Source organism: Chenopodium album, chromosome 16 (assembly GCF_948465745.1).
Source record: "Chenopodium album chromosome 16, dcCheAlbu1.1, whole genome shotgun sequence".
Taxonomy (NCBI): domain Eukaryota; kingdom Viridiplantae; phylum Streptophyta; class Magnoliopsida; order Caryophyllales; family Amaranthaceae; genus Chenopodium; species Chenopodium album.
Window position 1 is genome coordinate 8,149,073 of NC_137849.1, and position 8,319 is coordinate 8,157,391.

Consider the following 8,319-nt stretch of genomic DNA (forward strand, 5'->3'; position numbering starts at 1 on the left):
TATGGTCTATTTGAACCACAACTAAGAGTTCAACAGGAGAGACCCCATTCTTTCTAGTCTACAGCGCTGAAGCTGTACTCCCAATTGAGATGTACGAACCTACCCTTCGGGTAATGCTATACGATGAGTCGGCTAATTGGGAGACTATGAAAACGGCCCTGGACTTTCTTCCAAAATCCAAGGGCAATGCGGCACTTAGACATGAAATTTATCATCTTAAAATGACGAAGGCATACAACCTCAAGGTGTCTAAGCGTGCGCTAAAGGTGGGGGATATTGTTCTGAGAAAAAAGGAAGCGGTCGATCGTGCTAATGAAGATGGAAAGTTAACCCCCAACTGGGAAGGGCCATACCGAATCAATGAAGAAGTAAGGGATGGTACATACTGCCTTGAAGCCTTAGATGGCCGTCCTATTCCTCGTACTTGGAATACGGTCAATCTAAGAAAGTATTATGTTTGAATCTAGTACTTAGGCAGAAAGTTGTATATACAACTAGGTTTAGATGACCGAGCCTTGTAATTAAAGCCGTATGGCCCCTCAACAATGTAATTTTGACAAAATTAATGAAAAGTCAAACATTGTTATCTGAATTCTTGCCATTTATTTATGATTACTTAAGCAGAAATGCCGAGTAAAAGTAATAATGAAGTTGTTTGCAACATAGTAGCTCAGCCCTTACAAAGGCACTGCAGAATGACCGAGTAGGTGTATAGAAAGGGCATCCCTTAGTTGTACAACTCGGCCACAATGACTGAGAAGTCAATTAACCCGTCCGACCTTAACATGGTCGGATGACTGAGTATTAGGAAGCCACCAAAATTGCCCAAGGTATTCTCAACTAAACAGGGGTAAGGGGCAAGCCTAAGCGTACAAGCCCAGCCAATATTCAGAAATTTCCAAGTTGAGATATTACTTGAAATTCTTGAGTTGCGTCCGAGCAATAGTATCAAAGGACAACTCAAACAAAGTCAGCTAAGCGGTCGTATACCAAATTTTGATTCGGCGATTCACCTAGCCCAAGGGCAATCATTACTATGATTTGATTAACTAACTAGTCGTCATACCCTTCTAGGTATAAAAACTACTAAGTAAATCAAAATCACCTGGAATATGGGCTAGGAGAACGCCGACTAAAGGGGCATACCCCAAGTGTGCACGTACGAAGGCAATAAAAGCATAACAAAGTGTGCGAAATTTGCTAAGTATGAAAATTCATAAAACCCACTCAACAGGCGGCAAAATTAAAATAAATAAAAACCGCTCAGGAGACGGCAAAATATCTTACAAGACCGCTCAAACATGCGGTCAGATAAAAAATTGTTCAACATAAATAAATGAAAGTAGAAAAACCTAAGTACAGAAAATAGAAGACTAAAGCTTGTTAGGCGGCCGTAGTAGTGGCGGACGGCTCCTCAGCTGGCACCTCCTCGCCAGTAGGCTCCACCTCCTCCTCCTCCTCCACTTCGTCGTCATCGTCATCTTCCCCGGATTCGGGCGAAGTGACAACGAGTTCGAGAAGGGGCTTCCCTGCTTTCTTTGCCTTCTCCCTGAGGCATATATAGCTGAGGCGTTTGGTGAAACGCTCCTGGTAGTAGGCGGCCTCCCCTTCATCGACCATCAATTCAGAGGCCTCGAAGAAGTGGCTCTCCATCCTCTCCTCGGCAGCATGCTCGATGCGGATTGGGTGGCGAGGTGCCTTTATCTGCTCAGTCAAGTCCAAAAAGGACTGCTTCAATTGATCCACCTCAAGCCTGAGGGAGTCCGCCTGGTCCAAGGTTGTCTTAAGGGACTGCTGGGTTGAGGATAGCTCCTCTTTCATCTTCTCGGAGGTCTCAAAACCCTCCTTTCATTGTTGGGCATTCAAGACCGCCTCGTCTCTTTCTTGCTGAAAGGCCTCCCTGGCCAGCGTCTCCCTTTCAAGGGTCTTGCTCAGCTTGACGGGATCCTCGGTCTGCCGTGCCGCCTTGTCGGTAAGAGTCTGCATGGCCATCTCAAAATGGATGCGCTGAAGGGCAAGGTTCCCCGTGTTGGCATCTTCAACCTTCTACAGTATCTCGTAGCCTTCCCTCAGATTCTTGTTCTCTTTATCCTTCCAATCTAGGAAGGCATTAAGCCTGAGAAAAAGCTGCATACGGACATAAAAAGTTAGTAAAATCAAAATCGTGTAAAATATTCCAAGTATGGAATTCAAGTTGGCAGAAACTACTGATAGTTACCTCAGCGCTGCAGTTAATCATAGGGCCGAGAAAGCCCTCATTAATTCCCCTCGGCTTATCGCGCTGTGCTTGGGAAACGGCTCGGACCATGGCTTCCCTCATGGTCTTTCAGTCAGCACCAGTAAGTGATTGGCCGGGCAGCTTGATGTTCATCTCCTCCACAATATCTGCACACGGCCGTTAATAGTGTTAAGTTGAGCAAAATGGGTTTATAAAACCAAGTATGATGGAAATATAACAAAATCCTGACTAACCTTCTAAGATGCTTGGAGGAGAAGGAAAGACAAATGGAGGGGGCGGTAGCGGCTCGTCATCCCCTTCATTGATACGGCGGGATGCTCCTCAGCCGACTGATTGGCAGCCGCCTGCCAATCAGATTTTTGAACTCTCTGGACTGCCGGAGTTGTGACAGGGCCGGTCGTTTTTGCCGAGGACGACTTACCCCTATCATCCGCTCTCGTGGACTCATCATGGACCGATTCATTCGTCGGATCCATGGACTTGGAGTCCCCGCTTGGTGACAGCCGGGGTTGCTCTCCTTTGGACTGCTTGGAAGCAGTCCGCGGCGTTGTCTTGGCCACCGGGTTGGAAGCGGTCTTTGATACACCCGTTTTCCTTGTCTTGGACGCCTGGCCGTCCTTGCTAGCAGTGGTCGACTGCTTTCGTTTTGCCTTGGGAGTAGGAGTGGCTAACTAAAAAATATAAGTAAAAATTAGTATGAAATAAGACATGAAATAATGAATCAGCGTCTGTGCTAAAACAGGAAGGGGTCCCTTCCCAACATACCAACTCGGACGAAAGGCGTCTGAGTGAAGAAGGGAAAGACCCCTCCCCTCAACATACCAGCACGGCAAAAAAAAAGAGTCACTGGCTTGAGTTAATCGACCGTACCTCCTTGGTTTCCTCCGTCCAGTCGATGTCGAGCCTTGTACCGAGCCAAGTCTATCTCGGACATGTCAAGCTCTCCCTTTTACTCCTTATCCAGTATGGTGAAAGCTTTTTCTACACAAGGAAAGAAGAAAAAGAGTTAGAAAATTTTTCAATAAAAGCTAGCATATGAGCGATGAAAGTTCAAAACCCCCCCTTGGGGAATGTTTCGGTATAAGCCGCATGCCGACATGAATACCGGGTCCCTCAGCCAGTCGGCCAAAGGAATCCAGTTCTTTGGCACGGCCACCATCTTGCCGTCCCTTTGTACCTTCTTGACACCAAAGTAGTCAAGTTGGTGCGCTTGGCTAGGGTGGACGGGTGGCTTGTATGGCTTGTGCTGCCCCCGGTCAAGCTGGATCGGCATAGCATTAAACCGATTCATCCGCAAGTTAAATTCAACATCCTTTGTTTTGATGCGGTAGATTCGGTTCTTCCAGTCTCCCCATTTTGACACACGGTCCATCACCACCAAATAATCTTTAGTAGTGCTAAGGATGAACCAACTGTCCCTGTGCTTCTCTAGGCGAGTCATGGAGTGCATCTCACAAAACACCAAATAGCCAAAGTTGTTCGGCATCAGCTCGAATGGAGCAATGTTATACTCGTCCAGGACTGTTTGGACGAAGGGATGGAGGGGGAAGCAAAGTCCAACATCAAAAGCAGCGCGGTAGACACTAAAGGATGTTCGGCGCGGCTGCTCGTCTTCCCAGGCAGCCACAGAAAGGGAGCGCTTGGGCGCTTTCATCTCAAAACCCTCTCCCATTTGGAGGAACACTAGTGGAAAAAACGCTATTAGCAACTGGCGAAAAGTGGTTTTTAGCAACTGGCGTGTGGGGCTGCTATTGCGGGGGCTACTAATAAGAATATTATTTCCAACTATCGCTTGTTCGTTACTAATAGTGATTATTTGCAACTGGCACACTGATTTGCCAATTGCAATTAGTATTTTTTTTTAACATTAAAAAGTATTATTAGCAACTGGCCAATAACTAGGCCCGTTGCTAATAGTACTTTTTTGCAGCTGGCATATAGTTCGGCCAGGTGCTAATAGTACCTATTTGTAGCTGGCATATAGTTCGGCTAGCTGCTAACAGTATGTATTTGCAGCTAGCAATAGTTCGGCCAACTGCTAATAGTCATCTTTTTAAATTAAAAAAAAAAAAAAAAAAAAAAAGCAATTTTTTTATCCAAATTTATGCAAGAACTGCTACATATATCATATACTTATACAAGTTACTATGGTAACAAAATTTGTGTTAATTTTACTGTATACATTAAATACAAATTTTTAAAAATTACAAGGCTAGGCTACCAATCTACACACAAAAAATAAAATGAAAAATAAAAAAATAAAAAAATAAAACATAGCAGCGACATCGTCTCGGAGCGACACCATTTATGAGAAGCAACGACTCAAATCGACTACAATAGCCACGGATTTTCCTGCTAAACAAAAAGAACAATAAACAATAATTGATTAGAAATTCCTCTAAACATAAGTAAAATTGAAGAAAAAAAGCACCAAAATCTAACGAGAAAGAACTTGAGTGCTTAACGTTCAAGTTTTAATGAGAGAAATACACTAAATTTTACAATGAAATCCAACAGCACAACATGTGGAAATATTTCTTCAAACAATAAAAAATCCAAGGTCAACAGCTAAATATCTTAGAATGTAGGATTAAAAGGACGAATGCAAGTGACATGGATTTTATAGAGAACAAGTATAGATCAAAGAATACATCAGTCCTAAAAAACTGTTGGAACAGGAAAGTACGTCTCTCAGACAAAGTTGAGCTCAATAACAATGATCATCTACAAAACTGTATAATACAGACAGCTATATTGTTAGATTAGCATAGAAAGAAAAAAAATTGCATAACAGCAAAAGCACCTGGTATACTGACAGGGATCCTTAATACTTTCACAATAAGCACCAATTAAGTAAAACATAGCTTGCAGTACATAAGCAGGTAAAGTAGAGACTAAGAATACCCAAACATAATAGTAAAGGCAACAAGACAGTGACTCAAAAGAGTTAATTAGATCTGTAAAGGGACAGCCCTACTTACAAGGTAGATAATTCCTAACATTCCAAATTGATAAACTAACACTAATAATCAAACAGAAGGAAAGCTGAGCAATTAATAAAATACGGAGGGAGTACTGATTTTCAGCTTGGGTTTTTCAGGTTCGGGTCAAAACAAGTCTATTTACAATAGGTTATTTTAGTACGGTACAGGTCAGTTTTGCAAAGTTTTGTAACTGCTGAAAATAAAAAATCTTGTTTTAAAAAATAAGCAAGTTTCGATCAAATACGTTTTCAGTAAGTAACCTTACAACTGTTCTATGATAAAATAATGAAAAGGTGTAGACACTTGATCGACTAAAATCATGTCGAAAATCCACCTTAATATGTGAACCAACTGCAAAAGAAATAAGATAAGCAGCCAAGAACCAATGATTATCATGATAATGCAGAACACTATCATCATAATGAGAATATAGGTACATCATTATTTTAAAGTAACAGAAGAACCTACAAGACTGAAGCAAAGGAGTGAAAGAACGTAATCTAGAAAAGATGCATTATCTTAAGTACCTAATATCAATAAGTTTCAATTGGATGACTTGATTTTTAAGGCTCTTAATTAAAACATGAATTTCATTAAACGATGACGTACCTACAGAGAATTTAGGAGAGAGTGTTGATTAAAGATATACATAAAAAAAAAGTGTAGTAAAAGCCTGGTCAATTAACTTTTAGGGAAAGCACTTAAAAAACACAATTTTGAAAAAAAAAAAAAGGGCCACTTCAAAAAAAAAAAGCCTCAATCCTATCAATTCAAAAGGGGAAAAGAAAATCTCTGGTTTTAAGTCATTCAAACAGGACTGCATACCTGATTGTATACATAAGATAGAACAAAAATGAAATCGGAAGATCATTTCCTAAAAGATGCACAAACATAAGCAAGAAGACTTGATGGATGATTTTTATTCAAGGAAGTGTAGGTTGAGAAAGGTTGATCAGGTCATGAAAACTTGTCAAATTAACAAGAATACAAGATACAATGAAACATAAAGCTTTAAAAGATTTATGAACATTATACCTGCCCAAGCCCAAACATTGCCAAGTATTTGAAAGACGTGAACCGATGAAACAAGGCCATTAACAACTATTCATAGCTGCTTTTTGGACTAAACTTTGAACAATAAAAAACAAAACACCCATAAACCCTGTTCTAATATTTGAGCTTGAATTATACTCTATACTACATATTTTGAACGTAATGTGAATGCCAGGACAATAACAACCAATATGGTCACTAAGTTTAGAGTTCACCAATACATGCCATCAAAGAGTCATGCAGAGAATTTGCACAAAAGAGTTATTAGATTTGTAAAGGGACAACCTACTTACAAGGTAAATAATTCCTAACATTCCAAATTGATAAACTTACAACAATATGGAATTTGTTTAAATTCCATATTTGCACAAAAGGATCAATTTATAGATTTAAATTCAATCTAAATTCTCAATACAATCATCAAAACCCTAGAAATTATGATCAAATTCATCTTCCTCAAACCCATGAAACCCCAAAAAACCTGTGATTTTGATTTAATTTTTTCCACCCAAAAACCCAAATTGCATCAAAAAATCAAATTAAAAAAAACCTAGAAAAATTAAATTAATGGGTTTGAATTTAAAATAGCATACTGACCTGACCACCGTGAGACCATGATTTAAGACGAGCAGAGAAAGCCGTCCCAGCATGGGAGAAATTGACACCAACAGCGGCCACCTCGCCTTATCAGTCTTCACGCACCAACATCGCCGAAAGTAACCAGCTAGCAGCCCGTGAACAACATCCTAAACAATGAATAACAACAACAATAACAATGAACAATCTCTAAACAACTCAACGAAAGATCAATTGAAGAAAAAACAAGGTTAAAAAAGGGAATTTAAATCGCAAACCCTAAATAATGAACAACAACAGCAGCAATAACAATCGAGGAACCACAAATCTCTTCGCAATTCGAATATGAACGCAAAAAAGCAGCTGTTGATTCATAAGCATTATAACCCCCAAATTCAGAATCAATTCTGCATCAAATTTGGTTCCTCACAACTCAATGAAAGATCAATTGACGTAAAAATAAAAACAAATTCACAGATCTTGTATGAACAGATCGAAAATAGCACATTATAGAGGATGAGATCGGAAATTTTGTGGAATTTGAGGAGAGAGAGGCTAAGGAATGAGGATTATGAATGAGGAGAGAGAAGATGAAGGAGAGGATAAGGAAGGATCCAGCAAAAATAAAATCAAAAAGGAAACTTAATAAAAAAATAAATAAATTGGATAATGGTTTTAGTAGCGGGCGCTTACTACGCCAGTTACAATTATTTTGGCCAACTTTTTATTTGACTAAATACTTGTAGCTGGCATTTAATAGGCCCGCTACTAGTAGGAAATTTAATTTTCAATTAAATAATATTAGCAACGTTCATTTTTACGTCATTTGCAAATCCCATCATATTTGCAACTGGCATTAAATAAGTCAGTTGCTAATATAAATTTTAACATTGAATCCTCAACTATTAGTAGCCTTCATTACTACGCCAGTTGCTAATGATATAGTATTTGTAACTGACATTATTTAAGTCAGTTGCAATTAGTGTTTTAGTAACTAACATATTTAACGTTAGTTGCTAATATGGTGCTGTTAATAGCATTTTTTCCACTAGTGGAATTCCCTATACTCCTCCAACCTGTCATTAAGGTAGCCCAAGGCCGTGCTACCAACCGTACAGGCGTGAGGGTCCTTGAAATTATCAACATTAACGACGATTTCCTCCACCGCCGCCTCGTTTTCAGCCTCCTCTTCATTAGGGTGAGGGGCGGCCCCAAACTCAGAGGATAAGACATTATCCAATTTAGTGGCCTCGACCGAGCTCCTACTCTTGGAGCCTTGGCCGCCTCCAGAAACCACAACGCCCTCAGGCGCCAAAGGACCTTTGCCCATATCTTTACTTGTGTCTGCCTGATTTCCCGAAGAAAGAGCGCTACGAAGGGGCAAGTCGGACGATTCAGCAATCACAATGCCGGTTCTAGGCCTGTCCGACCTGCTATGTTGGAGATGGGGTTGTTCAAAAATTGGGA

General features: G+C 40.3%; 1 long non-coding RNA gene across 1 annotated transcript; it reads right to left on the reverse strand.

Moving 5' to 3' along the window:
- Positions 1-4,274: 4,274 nt before the first annotated feature.
- Positions 4,275-7,454, reverse strand: LOC145584834 (uncharacterized). Its single transcript, XR_014100425.1, has 3 exons — positions 7,131-7,454; positions 6,874-7,022; positions 4,275-4,591 (listed from the first exon to the last, which is right to left on the reverse strand). It is a non-coding gene; the product is annotated as an uncharacterized LOC145584834 (long non-coding RNA).
- Positions 7,455-8,319: the final 865 nt, after the last annotated feature.